This window comes from Pteronotus mesoamericanus, unplaced genomic scaffold (assembly GCF_021234165.1).
Source record: "Pteronotus mesoamericanus isolate MK-2021 breed Mesoamerican mustached bat unplaced genomic scaffold, CSHL_Meso_final scaffold_12, whole genome shotgun sequence".
Classification (NCBI taxonomy): Eukaryota; Metazoa; Chordata; class Mammalia; order Chiroptera; family Mormoopidae; genus Pteronotus; species Pteronotus mesoamericanus.
Window position 1 is genome coordinate 10,313,304 of NW_026555303.1, and position 20,868 is coordinate 10,334,171.

The following is a 20,868-nucleotide window of genomic DNA, read 5'->3' on the forward strand; positions in this document are numbered from 1 at the left end:
AGCCAAAGTTACCTTGTGCCTTGTCTGGCACAAAACCTTAAGAACACATTGGAGCTTTGACTTTTGTGCTCTTACATGTGCTGAACCACCATGTAAGAAGTCCAGCAACCTTGATGATGATAATACATGAAAAGACCACATGGAGAAGGACTGACCCAGCTGTACTATTATTTCAGAAAAGCCCAGAATTCAGTCATTGCCACCAAGGTGCCAAGCCATGTAAATGAAGACATGTTATATGTTTTAGCCCCAACCATCTTTTGACTGCAGCCAGTGAGGGAGCCCAAGCAAGTCCATCAGAAGAATAGCCAGAGAGAGTCTAATAAATCCACAGAAAAATGACAGACAATAAAATAGTTGTGCTAAGTTGCTAAGTTTTGAGGTAGTTTGGTATGAGACAATAGATAACTGAAACACAGAGCTAGCCATCTTCCCTCCAGTTCTCAAACAAATGAACATCCTTTTCTGTGAAAGACTTTCTTGACAAAGATCAGAGGCCTATATTTTTCTCAGGAGGAAAAAAATTGTAATAAAGGCCATATATGAAAATCCTACAGCCAGCATCATACTCAATGGGCAAAAACTAAAAGCTTTCCCACTAAGATCGGGAACACGGCAAGGATGTCTGCTTTCAGCACTTATTTTCAACATCGTATTGGAAGTCCTAGCCACAGCGGTCAGACAAGAAAAATAAATAAAAGGCATCCACATAGGAAAGGAGGAAGTAAAGCTATCATTGTTTACAGATGACAGGATAGGGTACATAGAAAACCCTGTAGACTCTACCAATAAACTCCTCAATCTAATAAGTGAATTTGGCAAAACAGCCAGATACAAAGTCAACATTCAGAAATCAAGGCATTTTTGTACATCAGCAATGAAATAGAAGAAGAAGAAATCAGCAAAAAAAAAAAAAAAATACCATTCGATATAGCGACAAGAAAAACCAAGTACCTAGGAATAAATTTAACCAAACAGGTAAAAAACCTGTACGCAAAAAACTATACAACATTGAAGAAAGAAATTAAGGAAGACACAAATAAATGGAAGCATATGCCGTGCTCATGGAATAGAAGAATTAATATCATCAAAATGTACATACTACTCAAAGCAATTTATAGATACAACGTAATCCCTATTAAGATACCAATCACATATTTCACAGAAATAGAACAGACATTTGAAAAATTTATATGGAATCATAAATGACCTCGAATAGCCTCAGCAATTTTGAGAAAGAAAAAGAAAGTAGGAGGGATCACAATACTGGACCTCAAACTATACTACAAAGCGACTATACTGAAAACAATCTGGTACTGGCACAAGACAGATCCATAGGCCAGTGGAAGAGAATAGAAAGCCCAGAAATAAGCCCAGATCTACATGGGCAACTAATATCTGACAAAGGGGGCACAAGCATGAAATGGAGCAATAATAACCTCTTCAACAAATAGTGTTGGGAGAGCTGGACGGCTACATGCAAAAAATTGAAATCGCGTCATCAGCTGACACCATACAAAAATAAACTCAAGATGGATAACAGACTTAAATATAATTCGCAACACCATAAAAGTCCTAGAGGAGAACATTGGCAGGAAACTCTCAGATATCCCACGCAGCAATTTTTTCACTGATATGTCTCGTAAACAAGGAACATAAAGAAAAGAATAAACAAGTGGGACCTCATCAAAATAAGAAGCTTCTGCACAGCTAAAGAAAACATCAGCAAAATGAAAAGGGAGCCAACCACATGGGAAAATATATTTGCTAATGATACATCAGATAGAGGTTTGATCTCCAAAATATATAAAGAACTCATGTGACTCCACTCCAAGAAGACAAACAATCCAATCAAAAAATGGGCAAAGGTCCTAGGCAGATGCTTTTCCAAGGAAGAGATACAGAGGGCCCAGAGACATTTGAAAGGATGCTCAGCATCACTAGCCATCAGAGAAATGCAGATCAAAACCACCATGAGGTACCACCTCACACTGGTCAGAATGGCCATCATAAACAGATTAATAAACAACAGATGCTGGAGAGGCTGTATAGAAAAGGGAACATTAGTACACTGTTGGTGGGAATGCAGACTGGTGCAGCCATTGTGGAAAGCAGTGTGGAATTTCTTCAGAAAGCTGAAAAGGGAACTGCCTTTTGATCCAGTGATTCCCCTGCTGGGACTATACCCTATGAATCCCAAAATGCCAATTCAAAAGAACCTATGTACCCCAATATTCATAGCAGCACAATTTACAATAGCCTTGTGTTGGAAGCAACCTAAATGCCCATCAGTAGATGACTGGATCAAAAAACTATGGTACATTTACACAATGGAATACTACGCAGCAGAAAGAAAAAAAAAGAACTACTAAACTTCGTGACAACATGGATGGAACTGGAGAGCATTATGCTAAGCGAAATAATCCAGGGGGTGGAAGACAAATACCATATGATCTCACCTGTAAATGGAACCTAACCAACAATACAAAGATGCAAGGAAAATAAGACCAGCAGCACTGAAAGGAAAAGAAACCAACAGAGACTAGAGAGAAGGGGGGTGCAGGGGAAAAGGAAGGGAAGGGGAAAGTCAAGGAACATATAGCAAGATCTTATGGACAAAACCAAAGGGGAAGAGTGGAGGGAGGAAGGGAAGGAGGGAGGGGGCAATGGAAAGTGGTTGGGGGAAGGCAGAAACAAATGGATTTGAAAAAGTAAATTAATTAATTAAGAAAATTTCAGAAAAAAGCTGAAATATCACAGGAACCTAAATGGCCACATCACAATGGTCTTCTCGGAAAGGTCAAGCAGTTTTTTTTCTTTTTTTTTTCCTGGGGATAAATTATTTCAGGACTTTTTTACATAACTTAAAATAGCATACATATTAGTTGAATTACACTAATATTTTCTTATAGATGACTTACACCTGGAAAGGTAGTTAATAAAATGAAAAACTCTGTTTTTGTTTCATTAGTCTTCAAAATAGTATTTATACGTAGTTTATGATGTGACTCCTGGGAAAATATATTGTAGACTATCTTATTTAAAGTATATAAAAATCTAAACTATCATTAAGATTTTCATTGGTATACAACGCCAAATTAAAAATTTTAGAACTAACCATATTTTAAATGGGAAGAAGCTTTGAAAAGAGCTAATGTTACTTTACTGCTTGACCCTGATTGGTTGCTCCTAATACTTTTCGTAGAATAATTTGGTAAAAGATTTATAGTGCTTGGAAGGCAAAACTCACAAAATATAAAAAGCAGAATGTCTTTGAGTTCTACTTAATGAACCTTATGTTTGATTAGCTAGCTGTTTTAATTATAATTTAAAGTTTTATAAATACTTAAATTCTACTTTTTCCAGAATAAAATTGCATATCCATATAATAGAATAGGGAAGAAGACAAACATTACATTTTAACTGTTGAGCCCTTTTACTACATCTTAAAAGAATGAATAAAGAATTTTGATGCCTATGTAATTAAACCAGGCCATCCCTTGTTACCAGATTTCTTCTTAGATGAATTTCCAGATTCAATTACCCAGGAAATGGAATCACATGATGCTGCTCCACAACTGAAAGAAGAAAAGCTGCAGCCACCATCAAAACAACATTTTGGAGCTGTGGAAGAAACATTTAGAATTGTTAAGAACTCTCTCAGTGATGACATTGTTAAAGCCACTCAAGCAATCTATAAGTTTGAACTCTCAGGTGAATATGGTGGAACGTGGTTTCTTGATCTTAAAAACAAAGGTGGGAATGCTGGATATGGAGAGCCATATGATCAGGCAGATGTGGTGATGAGTATGTCTGCTGATGATTTTATAAAAATGTTTTCAAGCAGTTTTCTTTGGGATCATATGGACCTGCTGAGATTGTTTTAGTGTTTTTGAAATTAATTTATTGTTGACACTATTACAGATATCCCCATTTTACTCCCCTTTGCCTGTGTCCACTCATCCCCTACCCCTTCCCTCTGGCAGTCCCCATACTGTTGTCTATGAGTTATGCATATATGTTCCTTGGCTAATTCCATCACCTCTTTCATTCAGTGACCCTTCCTCCCTCCCTTCTGAGAGCTCTCAGTCTGTTGCATGTACCCATGCCTATGTTTCTCTTTTGTTCATTGGATTCCACATATGAGATCATATGGTATTTGCCTTTATCTGACTGGCTTATTTAACCACTTAACATAATAATCTCCAAGTCCATCCATGCTGTTGAAAAAAGTAAGACTTCCTTCTTTATTACTGCTGCATAATATTCCTTTGTGTAATTGTACCACAGCCTTTTTTATCCACTCATCTATTGATGGGAACTTGGGCTCTTTACACATCCTGACTATAACCTGTTGACATTTTTGTAATACTACTTTATAAGTAGCTATTTAGCTTACATGTAAGCTCAGCTAAGGATAAAATCAGCAGGGAAGAGAACCAAATGATAAAACAGGAGAAGAAGAGAGAAAAGGGGGGAGGAAAAGAGAAAGATCTCATAAGTTCCTGAGCAGATCTCTTGAGAAGAAAAGTAACAAAGAAAACCACATAGAAAAAGAGCTACCTATCAAGTCAAGAAAATCAAAGAATTTTAATGGCATGATATACAGTTCAAAATGAGTGAGTGAAAGAAAGAAGAGTAGTATATTTTCTTTTTTATTTTTTTTATTTATCTTTATCTTAGAGTAGCCTGATTTATAGTAATATGAACTGTATACAATGCATATATTTCGCTGGAATATGAAATAGTTTCCAATAATTATGTTCAATTTTGAGGTAGTGTTCCTCTTGCAACTCTTCTAAGCCTTTTTTTAGCATTTATCTGTATCCTATTGCATGTTTTCCATAAATTTGAAACAGTAGAAACCTCAGTTAAAGTTCAAAGATTGACAATGTTCCATGCATTAAAGTCCCACAGTACCAGGATGAATCCTATATGAAGAGTTTTACCAGAATAACATGATCTTAATGAATTACCAAGGTAGGTCAAATGCCCAGACTTCAATTTCGTAGACTCTAAAATCTGATTTTATATTTTATTAGCTCACCTTAAATGGCATGGATTTATCTCTCAACGGCAAAATCATGTTTAGCAAATCGACCAGCACTAATTTATAAAACCCAAGGATAGTGTACTACTTTATAATGAGTAATATGGTAATCACTAGGACATCATTTGCAAAGCTTCTAGCACTAACAACCCAAACAGCCTTTGTAAGAACACGTTCTTTCATTTGATGTGTTACTATCAGGCTACATGCAAATTGGGCTGCCCCATGACTTATTATTTTATAGTGACTTTGCATGCTATATCTCCTTTATTCAAAGATACCACTGATTGAAATGTAGTACTGATTTAATAAAAGTCCATGGGGAAAAAAAATGTTTCATGGAATGTACATATTGACTATAAGTGGAATGCAGGTTTTGGGTTATGTTATTTGTATCTCACATTGGGTAGAGGATAATTGGTTACATTTACTGAGTACATACTATGTGGAAGAAATTTTACTAGAATTTAAAGAATACAAAGGGAGAAAAATTTGTACAACTGTAATATAATAGCAATAAAGATGATTTAAAAACACATAACTAAAAAAAGAATGCAATGGAGATCCATTTTGCGTTAATTTTTGTATATGGGGATAAATAACAGTCAAGTTTCATTCTTTTGCATGTGGCTTTCCAATTTTCCCAGCACCATTTATTGAAGAGGCTTTCTTTTCTCCATTGTATCTTTTTGACCCCTTTGTCAAAAATTATTTTGCCTGAAACAATAAAGTATACAAAAGAAAACATTTGGACCTTGGTTATAAAGAAAAATTTATCAATTTGACTCCAAAGGAAAGGGAAGTAAAAGCAAAAATAAATGAATGGGTTCAGACCAGGTGTTTCAGTTGTTTGCAGTGTCATCCCATACACCAAAAAGTTGCAGTTATATTCCTGGTCAGGGCACATACCTGGGTTGCAGCTTCAATCTTTGGGTTGACACATGTACGGGAAACAACTGGTCAATGTCTCTCTCTCCTCTCTCTCTCTCTCTCTCTCTCTCTCTCTCTCTCTCTCTCTCCCCCCTAAAATCAATAAAAACATATCCTCAGGTGAGGACTTAAAAATAATAAAAATAAAGAAAGAAATGCATGTAACTATATCAAAATAAAAGGCTTCTGCACAGCAAAAGAAACTGTCAACACAACAAAAAGGCTACCAAATGGTAGAATATATTTGCAAACAACAGCTCTGACAATGGGTTAATATGCAAAGTACAGAGTGTGGAAAAAAATAGGTTTATCATTGTGAGTATACAAAACATAATTTATTCTTGTATTATTTATTAATTATTGTATTATTTTCCATACAACCATAAACCTACTTTTGCCTCACTCTTTATATAAAGAACTCATACAAATCAACACATACATACACACACACACACACACACACACACACAAATTCAATTCAATTTATAAATGGGCAGAGGACATGAACAGAAATTCTCCCAAGACATGCAACAGCCAACAGATATATGAAAAGATACTCAATTTCTCTAGCTATTATGGAAATGCAAGTCAAAACTGCAATGAGATGCCACCTCACACCTGCTACAATGGCTATTATCAACAAGACAAGTAATACCAAGTATTGGAGAGGTTGTGAAGAAAATGGAACCCTCATTCACTGTGGTAGAATTGTAAACTTGTAGAGCCATTGTGGAAAACAAAATGGAGGTTTCTCAAAAAATTAATCATATAGTTACCATATGACCCAGCCCCCTGTCTTCTGGGAATCCACCGAAAAATTTTGAAAACATTTATTCACAAAGATATATGCATATCTACCCTCACTAAAGCATTATGAATGGTAGCCAAGACATGGTAAAAACCAAAATGTCCTTTGCTAAATGATTGGATAAAGAAAATGTGGTACATATATACAATGGAATACTACACAGCCTTAAAAACAATGAAATACCACCATTTGTGACAACATGGATGGATCTTAAGAATATGCTGAACAAAATAAGTCAAACAGAAAAAAGAACCATATGATTTTTCCTGTGTGAGAAATATAAAACTGAAAACAACAAATGAACAAACAAGACAAACAAAATATCATAGGCACAGACAACAATATGGAGGTTCCAAGAGGGAAGGGAGGCTGTGGATGGCCAAGGATAAAGGGGTTCAAATATAGGGTGACAGAAGAAGACTTTGGGTGGTGGGCACACAAGGCAATATACAAATGATATGTCATAGAATTCTACACTTGAAACCTATATAAATTTATTAACCAATGTTACCCTAATACATTTAATTAAAAATATATAATAGTGAACAAAAATTTGTATGATCTCTGCCACCATAGAGCACATACTCTAGTGAAAGAGTTAGATATCAAATGAGTCACAATACAGAATGAGAAACTAGTAAATGTCATGAAGGAAGCCAACAAGATGCTATGAATAATAAATTGAGTGGACACAGTATTGGAGAAGTAAGCAGTAGCTTCAAAGGTAGGTAAGAGCCCATAGGTAATGATCTTTTCCAAAAGACAGACTCAACAAAACCCCTGATGCAGGAAACAATTTCTCAGGAACTGAAAGGCATCCAGTTTAGATGGAGTAGAATGGGTACAAGGGAGTGGTGTAGGAGTTAAAATGACTGCAGGGTAACAATGTAGGGTTTGTGAAGGACTTTGGCTTTTAAGAACACTGAGTGAGATCAGGAGCCATTGGAGAGTTTTGAGAAGAGAAGTAACATAATCTGACTGAAGTTGTTAAAGGAACCATATATGCATGATAAATGAAGGGAAGTAAATTTGGAAAAGGGAGTTTAGTAACCATCCATGAGATAATGATGGCTTATGCTACAAGGCTGAAAGAAAGTTGAAATATTGGATAGATCTGAGATATGTTTAGGAAGTAGAATCGACGAGCCAATGTCCATTCAATTGATGCTGATGTGGAAAATACCTTCTCAGACTTATCAACCAGTAGCTTCATACCACATACTTCCAGCCTTGCAATCAGCAAGCATTCAAGAAATATTGATTGAGTTGAATCTCTTCCTGAAAATGGTGTTGGGAGAGCTGGACAGCTACATGAAAAAAATTGAAATTGGATCATCAGCTGACACCATACACAAAAATAAACTCAAGATGGATAAAAGACTTCAATATAAGTCACAACACCATAAAAGTCCTAAAGGAGAACATAGGCAGGAAACTCTCAGATATCCCACACAGCAATTTTTTCACTGATATAAACCCTAAGGCAAGGTACACAAAGGGAAGAAACAAGTGGTACCTCATCAAAATAAGAAGCTTCTGCATGGCTAAAGAAAACATCAGCAAAATGGAAATTGAGCTAAACATATAATAAAATATGTTTGCCAATATTACTTCAGATAGAGGTTTGATCTCCAAAATATATTAAGAACTCACTCGACTCCACTCCAAGAAGACAAACGATCCAATAAAAAAATGGGCAAAGGGCCTGGGCAGACTCTTCTCCAAGGAAGAGAAACAGAGGGCCCAGAGACATATGAAAGGATTCTCAGCATCACTAGCCATCAGATAAATGCAAATTAAAACCACAATGAGATGCCACTGCAGAATGGTCAGAATGGTCATCATAAACAGATCAACAAAGAATAGGTGCTGGTGAGGCTGTGGAGAAAAGGGGACCCTAGTACACTTTTGGTGGAAATGCAGACTGGTGCAGCCACTGTGGAAAACAGTTTGAAATATCCTTAAAAAATTAAAAATGGAACTGCCTTTTGACCCAGTTACTCCACTGCTGGGATTATACCCAAAGACTCCAAAAATGCCAATTCAAAAGAACATATGCACCCCAATGTTCATAGCAGCACAATTTATAACAGCCAAGTGCTGGAAGTAACCTAAATACCCATCAGTAGATGAGTGGATCAAAAACTATGGTACATTTACATAATGGAATACTATGCAGCAGGAAGAAATAAAGAGCTACTATCCTTCACAACAGCATGGATGGAACTAGAGACCATTATGCTAAGTGAAATAAGCCAGGGACAAAAAACCAATACCATATGATCTCACCTACAAGTGAAACCTAAGCAACAAAACCAACAAGCAAGAAAAATATAATGAGCAACACTGGAAGAAAAAAGAAACCAGCAGAATCAAGAGGAAAGGATGGAGGAAGGATGGGGAAAGGGAAGGGAAGGTTCAAGGAACATGTATAAAGAACCCATGGACAAAGCCAAAGTGGGGATGAATTGAGGGAGGGAAGTGGGTGAAGGGGGCAAGGGAAAGTGGGGGCAAGAAGGTGGAAACAAATATATTTTAACAAAAACTAAAATTAAAAAAAAAGAATTATCAAGTAGAAGTCTGAAGTCATACCTCTGTATCAAATCAGGCTGAGAGGACTTTCATTTATTTCACAACATATACTCCTATTTTAACTAAAAACACTTTCATGACATCCCTCGCTTAGAGTTATTTTCAAAGTGAAGGCTCTTCTGCTGTCCCTGGAAGCCAAATCCTACACTTCTACTGGGTGTGGGAAGAATGAAGAATGAGAGTGTTGAAATGCACTTCTTGGATATGCTATTACAGCATCCAATCTTCCTTTCTCACATGAGTTCCCCAGGAAAACAAAGCCATTATTCTTGAAGATAAATTATAAATTCCTTTCTGCTTAATATCATGTTCTTTGAATAATTGCAGAATTGGAATAGTATTTGTTCTTAAAGAAAGAGAACATTTACTTTGTGGTTTCAGTGCATGGAATGTCAAGTATTAAACAAGAAAGATCCATGACTATAGTAAGACTTAAATAGATGTGTTGAAATAATGTAAAGGAATCTCACAGAAACATGGCTATGGTTCTTTTTCTGGACAGAAAAAAAAAACTGGACACCTCAACTTTCAAATTCAAAATAATTTACTGAAGCCATGCTAGACACAATGCACTGCATTGGGACCAGGGTGGGCTACATACATAATTTGAAAATCCATGGGAAAAATGAAAATGTAGGGACCTTTTCCCAAAAATCATTATAAATTTTAAAATGATGACAGCACAGTAATGGATCCCTCTAAGTGTGGAATCCTATGTGACCACAAAGGTTGCACGCCCTGGCTGGGGCTCTGTAAAAGGGAGTGGTGACAACTGATTTGATTCTGACTATGAATGTCAGAGAAAGCTGTACAACAGATGCAATAATTTGACGGATTCTTGAGGGAGGCTTTCACTAGACAGAGAAAGGAGTATCCAGAAAAAAAAAAAAGAATTCTATTGGGTTGGCCAAAAAGTTTGTTTGCCTTTTTCTGTAAGATTGGCCTGATAGTGCTTATTTGTCTTTAACATAACCAAAACAATTTTGTTACATTCTATAATGACAGCTGTCATGTCAGCATGCATTTCAAAAACTTACCCAGGGAGTCAGAAGAATCAGCTTTAGTGCAATCTAACTGGTAAGGAGTGCGGTACAGATATGAGAAGGCGGGTGGGGTGTCCACGGGTGGCAGCATGAGAAAGATACTGAAACAGCAAGTTGGATTCCCCTGAGAAGAGCAGGGTCTAAACCAAAAGTGGGAATCTCTAGTTCACAGCACCAGAGCCCAAAGAGTACACAGAACAAAGCCAGCTGTGAAAAGTGGCAGTGTTGCTCTCTGTCAGAGACAGGCAGTTGTAGATGCAAAGAGCCTTCTAAAGGGCCAATGCAAAATTTTTATTTGCAGCCACTTAACCCTCATCTCCGGCAAAGGTGGGGCAGAGTGGGATAGAGACACCTGAGGAGACATTGGGGAAGGAGGCTTTGGGGAGAGAACTGAGAGAGTAGCCGGTGGGATCTCAGTGCTGACTAATCCCCTGAGTGGGAACAGCCATCTTGCTCAGGCAGAGACCACTCCCCCTGAGAAGTGAAAACATCAAAGGACCAAATAGCCCCAACCCCCAGATGGAATTCCAACCTGCCTTGTACTGTCTAAGCTGCCTGCTGAGTACAGAGTGGCAGCCAGAGACATTAGATCCCTGGCTAAAGAGGGCGCAGAGACGTCTGGCGACACTTGAGGAAAGATTGGGGATGGAGGCTTTGGGGAGAAAACAGAGAGAGTAGCTGGCTGGATCTCAGTGCAGACTCCTCCTCCATAGGGCAGCAGTGTGAGAGGAACCAATAACCCTGCCCCCAGGAGGGACTCTGCTTCACCTTGACCTATCTAAGGCATCCTGCTGAAAGCAGATTTAATAGATTAACAGGTGAAGGAGAAAGCCACAAAGAATAGATTACTGAATGGCTCAAAAAGACTGCTTAATGTCAGACAGGGTCAACATCTGACACCATCAGAGGCAGATCCAGAATGTAAAAACACTGTTCTCCAACCATAGAAGTTTACACCACAAAGTCAGGAAGTCAAGATAGATCAACTTAAGAATCAGAAGTAAAAGAAAAGAGATGCACAAGTAATGGGAAGACTAAGAAATATGCACCATTCAAAGGGAAAGGAGCAATCCCCACAAAAAGAACTAACTGAAATAGAGGCAAGTAAACTATGAAATATTGAGTTCTAAACAACAGTTCTAAGGAAGTCCAATGAGCTCACTGGGCTCAGAGAGAATTACCAAAAACTACAGGAAGACTATGAGGAACTTACTGCAAACTATATCAGCATGAAAAATGATGTAGAAACTATTGATAAGAGACAAGAGGAAATGAATATAATTTCTGAATTGAAGAACACAGTAGAAGGAATTAAAAGCAGGCTCAGGGAAGCACAGGAACAAATCAGCAAGCTGGAGGACAAGGTAGAAAAAAGCTACCAGAAAGAGCAAGAAAATGAAAAAAAGATTCAAAAAGAATGAAGAGGCATTGAGGGAAATGCAGGACAAACTGAGATATAATAATATCCATATAATAGGGATACCAGAGGGAGAAGAGGAGGAGGAAGTGAAAGGGTACCTGTTTGAAAAAGTCATGATGGAAAACTTCCCTCATTGGAGGAGAGAAAAAGTCACACAAGTCCAGGAAGCACAGAATCCCATTCAAGACAAACCCAATGAGGCCCTCTCCAAGACACATCATCATTAAAATGGCAAATGTCGAAGACAAACAGAGAATCCTAATGCAAGCAAGGGGGAACAGGTAGTAACATATAAGGGAGCCCCGATACAGCTAGCAGTTGACTTCTAAACAGAAACACTGCAAACCAGAAGGGAATGGCAATAAATATTCCAACTCATGAAAAACAAAGGCCTCCAAAAAGACTACTTTACCCAGCAAGACCCTCAATTAAAATGGAAGTCAAAATAAGAAATTTCCCAGACAAAAGAAGGCTAAAAGAATATACCTCCACCAAATCAGCACTGCAAAATATGAGATAGGGATTCCTTTAAGATGAATAAAAATTTTCTATGAATACTCAGTTCCTCTGAGAGTTGCCAATACTTGATATTACCAATATATTTAATACTCATTAATCTGATTGTGACAATGATGTTTTTATTTTATGTATTTTTTAATTTATACATCATGTTTATTTTATTACAGTTGCCTCAATTTTGACTCCGTTACCCCCTCCACCCATCCCACCCCCAACCCCACTCCCACAGTGAATTCCCACTCTGTTGTCCCTGTCCATGGGTCATTCATACATCTTCTTTGTCTAGTCCTTTCCCCTTCTTTCCACCATTGTGACAGTGATGTTATTTTAATTGTTCCTTTACTTTTTGTTGAAACTAAACATGTTTTAGTATATTTCTTCCCTATTTCTCTTATTTAACAAAAAAAAAAGCTTTAAATGATTTTTTGGTATTCTTTATCCATATATTGATTAAAGGTTTGTAGAACTTTATTCCATAAAAAAAAAAAAAACAACTATTAGCCATGTTTTAGATGTATTGCAAATACTTTTCTGTTTTGTTCCTTGTCCTTTAATTTTTTATATGTATATTACTATATAGTTAAATGTTTAATATAGTAATATTGTCAATATTTATAGCTTCTAGGGTTGAATATTTTATTTTATTTTTTGGGGGGGAAACGTTTTTATTTCTTTAACTTTTTAAAATTAATTTATTAAATTTTTCAAATACATTTATCTCTGCCTACCCCTCACCAACTTCCCTTGCCCCATCCTTCCCTCGCTCAACTCTTTCCTTTGGTTTTGTCCATGAGTCCTTGCTATATGTTCCTTGACTTTCCCCTTCCCTTCCTTTTCCCCCGCACTCCCTCCTTCCCGCTTTTCTCTGTTGGTTTCTTTTCCTTTCAGTGCTGCTGGTCTTATTTTCCTTGCATCTTTGTATTGTTGGTTAGGTTTCACTTATAGGTGAGATCATATGGTATTTGTCTTTTGCCCCCTGGCTTATTTCGCTTAACATAATGCTCTGCAGTGCAATCCGTGCTGTCACAAAGTTCACTAGTTCTTTTTTTTTTTTTTAATTTCTGCTGTGTAGTGTTCCATTGTGTAAATGTACCATGGTTTTTTCATACAATCATCTACAGATGGGCATTTAGGTTGCTTCCAACACTTGGCTATTGTAAATTGTGCTGCTATGAACATTGGGGTATATAGGTACTTTCGAATTGGCATTTTGGGATCCTTAGGGTATAGTCCCAGCAGGGGAATCACTGGATCCAAAGGCAGTTACATTTTCAGCTTTTTGCAGATATTCCACACTGCTGTCCACAATGGCTGCAGCAGTCTGCATTGACACCAACAGTGTACTACTGTTCCCTTTTCTCCACAGCCTCGCCAGCATCTGTTGTTTCTTCATCTATTTATAATGGCCATTCTGACCGGTGTGAGGTGGTACCTCATGGTGGTTTTGATCTGCATTTCTCTGATGGCTAGTGATGCCGAGCATCTTTTCAAATATCTCTGGGCCCTCTGTATCTCCTCCTTGGAAAAGCATCTGCCCATGTCCTTTTCCGATTTTTTGATTGGATCGTTTGTCTTCTTGGAGTGGAGTCAAGTGAGCTCTTTATATATCTTGGAGATGAAACCTCTACCTGATGTATCATTAGTGAATATATTTTCCCATACAGTTAGCTCCCTTTCCATTTTGCTGATGTTTTCTTTCGCTGTGCAGAAGCTTCTAATTTTGATGAGGTTCCACTTGTTTATTCTTTCCTTTATGCCCCTTGTTTTAGGAGACATATCAGTGAAAAATTTGCTGTGTGGGATATCTGAGACTTTCCTGCCAATGTTCTCCTTTAGGACTTTTGTGGTGTTGTGACTTATATTGAAGTCTTTTATCCATCTTGAGTTTATTTTTGTGTATGGTGTCAGCTGATGATCCAATTTCAATTTTTTGCATGTAGCTGTCCAGCTCTCCCAACACCATTTGTTAAAGAGGCTATTATTGCAACATTTTATGCTTCTGCCCGCTTTGTCAAATATTAGATGCCCATATAGACCTGGGCTTATTTCTGGGCTTTCTTTTCTGTTCCACTGGTCTATGGATCTGTTCTTGTGCCAGTACCAGATTGTTTTCAGTATAGTCGCTTTGTAGTATAGTTTGATGACCGGTATTGTGATGCCTCCTACTTTGTTTTTGTTTCTCAAAATTGCTTAGGATATTCGGGGTCGTTTATGGTTCCATATAAATTTTTGAAATGTCTGTTCTATCTGTGAAATATGTCATTGGTATCTTAATAGAGATTGCGTTGAATCTATAAATTACTTTGGGTAGTATAGACATTTTGATGATATTAATTCTTCCAATCCATGAGCACGGTATATGCTTTCATTTATTTGTGTCTTCCTTAATTTCTTTCTTCAATGTTGTATAGTTTTTGGTATACAGGTCTATTACCTGTTTGGTTAAATTTATTCCTAGGTACTTTATTTTTCTTCTCGCTATTTCGAATGGTATTTTTTTTCCTGATTTCTTCTTTTATTTCATTGCTGGGGTACAAAACTGCCTTTGATTTCTGTATGTTACTTTGTATCCTGCTGTTTTGCCAAATTCACTCATTAGGTTGAGGAGTTTATTGGTAGAGTCTACAGGGTTTTCTATGTACACTATCATGTCATCTGCAAACAATGATAGCTTTACTTCCTCCTTTCCTATGTGGATGACTTTTATTTATTTTTCTTGTCTGACCGCTGTGGCTAGGACTTCCAATACGATATTGAAAATAAGTGCTGAAAGTGAACATCCTTGCCCTGTTCCCGATCTTAGCGGGAAAGCTTTTAGTTTTTGCCCATTGAGTATGATGTTGGCTGTAGGTTTTTCATATATGTCCTTATTACGTTGAGGAATGCCTCATTTATTCCCATTTTACTGAGTGTTTTGATCATAAATGAGTGCTGAACCTTATCGAATGCTTTCTCTGCGTCTATCGAGATGATCATGTGGTTTTTGTATTTTCTTTTATTTATGTGATGTATTACACTTACTGACTTGTGTATATCAAACCATCCCTGCATTCCTGAGATGAATCTCACTTGATCATGCTGGCTAATCTTTTTAATGTATTGCTGGATGCAGTTTGCCAATATTTTGTTGAGGATCTTAGCATCAATGCTCATCAGTGAAATTGGCCTGTAGTTTTCTTTCTTTGTAGGGTCTTTATCTGGTTTTGGGATTAGGGTGATGCTGGCCTCATAGAAAGAGTCTGGGAGTCTTCCCTCTTCTTGGATTTTTTGGAATGTCTGAGAAGAACAGAGGTTAGCTCTGCCTTAAATGTTTTGTAAAATTCTCCTGTGAAACCATTTAGCCCTGGGCTTTTGTGTGCCAGGAGTGTGTTGATTACTTTTTCAATTTCCCCAGCTTTTATTGGTCTGTTCAAGCTTTCTGTTTCTTCCTCCTTCAGTGTTGGGAGATTATACTTTTCTAAAAATTTGTCCATTTCATCGAGGTATTCCAATTTCTTGGTGTAAAATTGTTCATAGTAGTTTCTGATGATCTTTGTATTTCTGTGGTATCAGTTGTTATTTCTCCTCTTTCATTTCTGATATTATTAATTTGGGTCCTCTCCTTTTTTTCTTGATGAGTCTGCTTGAAGGCTTGTTGCTTTTATTTATTCTTTCAAAGAACCAGCTTCTGGATTGGTTAACCCTTTGAATTATTCTTTTTGTCTCTATGTCTTTCAGTTCTGCTCTAATCTTGACTATTTCCTTCCTTGTACTTGCTCTGGAATTTATTTGTTATTTTTTGTCAAGTTTTTCATGTTGTAGTGTTAAGTCTTTTATTTGAAATATTTCTGTCTTTTTTAGGTAAGCATGTATTGCGATGAACTTCCCTCTCAGGACTGCCTTTGCTGTGTCCCACAGGTTTTAGGCTGTTATATGCTTATTTTCATTTGTTTCCAAAAACTGTTTGATTTCTTCTCTTATCTCACTATTGACCCATTCATTGTTTAATAGTGCTGTGTTCAGTCTCCATGAGTTCGCAAGGTTTTGAAGTTTCTCTTTGAGGTTGGTTTCCAGTTTCCAGCCCTTGTGGTCTGAGAAAAAGTTTGGTATTATTTCAATTTTCCTGAATTTGCTGAGGTTTGCTTTGTGTCCAGTTATGTGGTCTATCTTTGCAAATATGCCATGAGCATTTGAAAGAATGTGTCTTTTTCTTCTTTGGAATGTAAGGTTCTATAAATTTCAGTAAGTCTATTTGATTCAGTGCATCATTCAGATGCACAATATCTTTATTAATGTTTTGATTGGAAGATCAGTCCATTTTTGACAGTGGGGTGTTGAAATCCCCTACTATCACGGTGTTGCTGTCTATATCTTTTTTGAAGTCGTCCAACAATTTCCTTATATACTTGGAGGCTCCTATATTGGGAGCATATAAGTTTACAATGTTGATGTCTTCTTGATAGATTCTTCCTTTAAGTATTATAAAGTGCCCGTCTGGGTCTCTTTTTGTGGCCTTTCTTTTGAAATCTACTTTGTCTCATACAAGTATGGTAGCCCTGGCCGTTTTCTCTTGCCCATTTGCTTGGAATATATTTTTTCCTCTTTTATTTTCCATCTGCATAGGTATATTGCTCTGAGGTGGGTCTCTTGTAGGGAGCATATGTGTGGGTCATGTTTTCTTATTCCTTTGGATAAGAAAACATTTAGCTACCCTGCGTATTTTGATTGGGGCATTTAGTCCATTAACATTGAGAGTTATTACTGATAGAAACTTATTCCTTTTTTTCTCTTTGTACCTGTGTTTTACTGTTTCTCATTCTTTTCCTTCATCTTCTTAAACAAGTCCCTTTAGCATATTTTGGAGTGCTGGTTTGGTACAGATGTATTCTTTTAGCCTTCTTTTGTCTGGGAAACTTCTCATTTCCCTTTCTATTTTAATTGAAAGCCTTGCTGGGTACAGCAGCCTTAGTCGTAGGCCCTTGCTTTTCATGACTTGCAATATTTGTTGCCATTCCCTTCTGGTTTGTAATATTTATGTTGAGCAGTCAGTTCCTAGGTGTATTGGGGCTCCATTTTGTGTTACTTTCTTCTTCTCCCTTGCTGCCTTGAGGATTCTCTTTGTCTTCGTTAGTTGCCATTTTAATGGTGATATGTCTTGGAGTGGACCTCCTTGAGTCCCTCTTGAGTGGGGCCCTCTGTGCCTCCTGGATCCATGAGTCCGTTTCTCTCCTCAAATTAGTGAAATTTTCCATCATTACTTTTTCGAGGAGGTTCTCTATCCCTTGCTCCCCCTCTTCTCCTTCTGGTATCCTTATTATACGCATATTATTGTGTTTCATGTTGTCCTGCATTTCCCTAAATGCCTCTTCATTCTTTATGAGTCTTTTTTACATTTCTTGTTCTTTCTGGGAGCTTTTTTCTACCTTATCCTCCATCTCACTTATTCGATCCTTGGCTTCATCCAGCCTGCCTTTCATTCCTTCTACTGTGTTCTTCAATTCAGAAATGGTGTTCTTCATATCCTCTTGTGTCTTCTTGATAGTTTCTATGTCCTTTTCCAGGTTGATATAGCTTTCTGTAACATCCTGATAGTTTCTCTGCAGTTTCTCATAGTTATCTTTGAGCTGGCTGAACTCATTGAGCTTCCTTACAACCTTTGTTTTGTATTCAATAGTGATAGTTCCCTTTCCTCTATTTCATTTAGCTCTCTCTGTGGGGAGTCCCCTTTTCCCCTCATTTGAGGGCAACTTCTTTTTCTTCCCTTTTTTGTGAGAGTCTGTTAAGTGATTAATTAATTAATTTTTTTTTTGCTTCTGCTTCAATTTGGCTGTCTAGATTTCCTGACTTTGTGGATTAAACTCCTATGATAGTACGCAGATCTTTTATTTATTTATTTATTTATTTATTTATTTATTTATTTATTTAGCTTTTTTATTTTCCTTTACTTTTCTTTCTGGGCCTGCCTCTGATGATGTTATTTGTTGATCCTATATGACCTTGGGTCATTTGTTTGAGCCTTCCAGATGTCTACTGTCTGTGTCTGACTCCTGCTTTGGACAGCTCTGTGACCCCTTTTGACAGGCATCCACTATTTCTGTGGATGCTCTGCACTCTCACTCCTGCTCCTTGATCACACTCCCCGGCCGACAGGATCTCCTGCCTGCCTGGGCTCGCGAGTGCTTGCCCCAGCCCAGGGGGCTTCTTCGCAACCTCACATACGCCTCTGCCCCCCCCCACCCGGCCAGTGGGCACCCAGGCACTGGTCAGTTTAGGATCTTCTATTGTGTAGTTTCCCCACTTTTGGCTCTTTGGATGCATTGTCTGCTCTCGCCAAATGTTGACTACGGAAACGGGAGGAAGTCCGCTCCAGGACTCTCCTCTTAATCTTGTCTCCAATCTCTTCTCCAGTTACTCCGGGCAGCTCTGTGAACCCTTTGACCCAAGATCCACTATTTCTGAGGACTGCTCTGCACTCACGGGCCCATGCGCATCAATTTACACCTGGCCTTGCCAAACTGCCACTCCCTTGCAGGCCGCATCAGTGCCAACCCGTGGGAGGCCTTGCCAGCCCATGCGAGCCCTTGCCAACCTGCGCGGGTCCGCACTCACACTCGCCATCCCTCACAGACTACTCGGCGCAAGTGTGTGCGCCTGCATTGGGTGGTTTTGGTCTGTCTATTGTGTCCTTTTTAGCTTTTGGCTCTTTGATGGTGAGACCTCTTCCCTCACAATGGAGACTTGGGAAAGGAGAAGGAGTCGGGACTTCCCGGTTCCTCCTCCCATTCTTTCCCTCCCACCTCTGTCTCCAGTCCCTCTCCAGGGGTCTCTGTGCAGTTCTGTGACCACTTCAGCCAAGGATCCACCACCCGTGCCAGCGGCATTGCAATCGCAGGCAGTCTGGTTCGTGTGCGCCTCATTTCTCCCTCTTTGGGGGTACACCCTACCTACCCAAAATGGAGACTATAGAATGGGCAGGGAGTCAAGACTTCCCGTTTCCTCCTCCCAGTCTTTCCCCAATGCCTCCGTCTCCAGTATCTCCTCAAGGTTCTCCCAGCCAGTCTGCACTTAGCCCCCCGGCTCACACGTGCACAAGCTGCGTGAGGAGTGCACAAAAGGCAGGCTAATTGATTCCCTTATGCCTGAGCAAGATGGTAGCTCCAAGGTAGGAGGTGCATTATCACCGGGGCTCCACCGGCTGCCATCTCAGTTCTCTTCAGAAAATTAGGGTTGAATATTTTACTTCAAGTCATGAAAAATATTAGTTGTATTTTCTTCTAAACGTCCTTAGATTCTACATATTGATTTTTATCTCACCTGAATATCTCTTGTATAATGTATGAAATAGGGCTCTATATTTATTTCAAGTAATAGTGGTCCATGCACCTTATTTATTGAACAAGCATTCTTTTGCCCATTGATCTGAAATATCAACTTAATCATACATATATTAATCAGATATATACATTTGTGTCTAGAAGCTGGCTTCTCAACAGGAACCCTGCAAGCCAAAAGGGAATGGCAAGAAATATTCTAAGCCATGAAAAGCAAAGGCCTGTAACCAAGACTGCTCTACCCAGCAAGGCTCTCAATGAAAATCAAAGGTGAAATAAGGATTTTCCCAGACAATAGAAGGTTAAAAGAATATACCTCCACCAAACCAGCGCTGCAATGTATGCTAAAGAGACTGCTTTAAGATGAAGAAAAAGTTTCTATGAATACCCAGTTCCTTTCAGAGTTGCCAGTACTTGGTATTACCAATAGTTTTAATACTCATTAATCTGATTGTGACAATGATATTTAATTGTTCCCCTATTTGTTGAAACTAAACCTGTTTTAGTATTTTTTGCCTATTTCTATTATTTAAATAAAAAGCTTTAAATGACTTTTCGGTATTCTTTATCCATTTATTGAAGCTTTGTAAAACTTTTTTCCCTAAAAAAAAAAGAAACTATTAATCATGTTTTAGAAGTGTTGCAAATACTTTTCTATTCTATCCCTTGTCCTTTAAGTATTTTTTCATATGTATATTACTATATAGTTAAATGTTTAATATAGTCATATTGTCAATATTTACTTTATAGCTTCTGGGGTTGAATATTTTACTTCAGGTCATGAAAGATATTAGTTCCATTTTCTTCTAAAAGTACTTAGATTCTACGTATTGATTTTTAACTCACCTGAACATTTCTTGTATAATGTGTGAAATAGGGCTCTCTATTTTTTTTTTATTTCTAGTAATAGTGGTCAATGCATCTTATTTGTTGAATAAGCATCATTTTGCTCATTGATGAGAAATATCAACTTAACCGTATATTATATTGTTAGACATATATATGTTTGTTTCTAGAATGCTCATTATATTTCATTGATCTACTTGATTATTTCTGTGCTGGGGTCATATTGTTTTAATTACTGTGCCTTTATAATGGTTTTAAATATTTTAAATATTTTATAATTAACTTCGACATTTAAAAATAAATAAAATCCACCTGCATTTAAGAAAGAAATAATGAAAGAAAGTAAGAGA

The 20,868-nt window shown here is 37.7% G+C and overlaps 1 pseudogene; it reads left to right on the plus strand.

Moving 5' to 3' along the window:
- Window positions 1–18,824: 18,824 nt before the first annotated feature.
- LOC129082176 (maleylacetoacetate isomerase-like) overlaps window positions 18,825–20,868 on the plus strand; it is a 57,420-nt pseudogene continuing 55,376 nt past the window's right edge.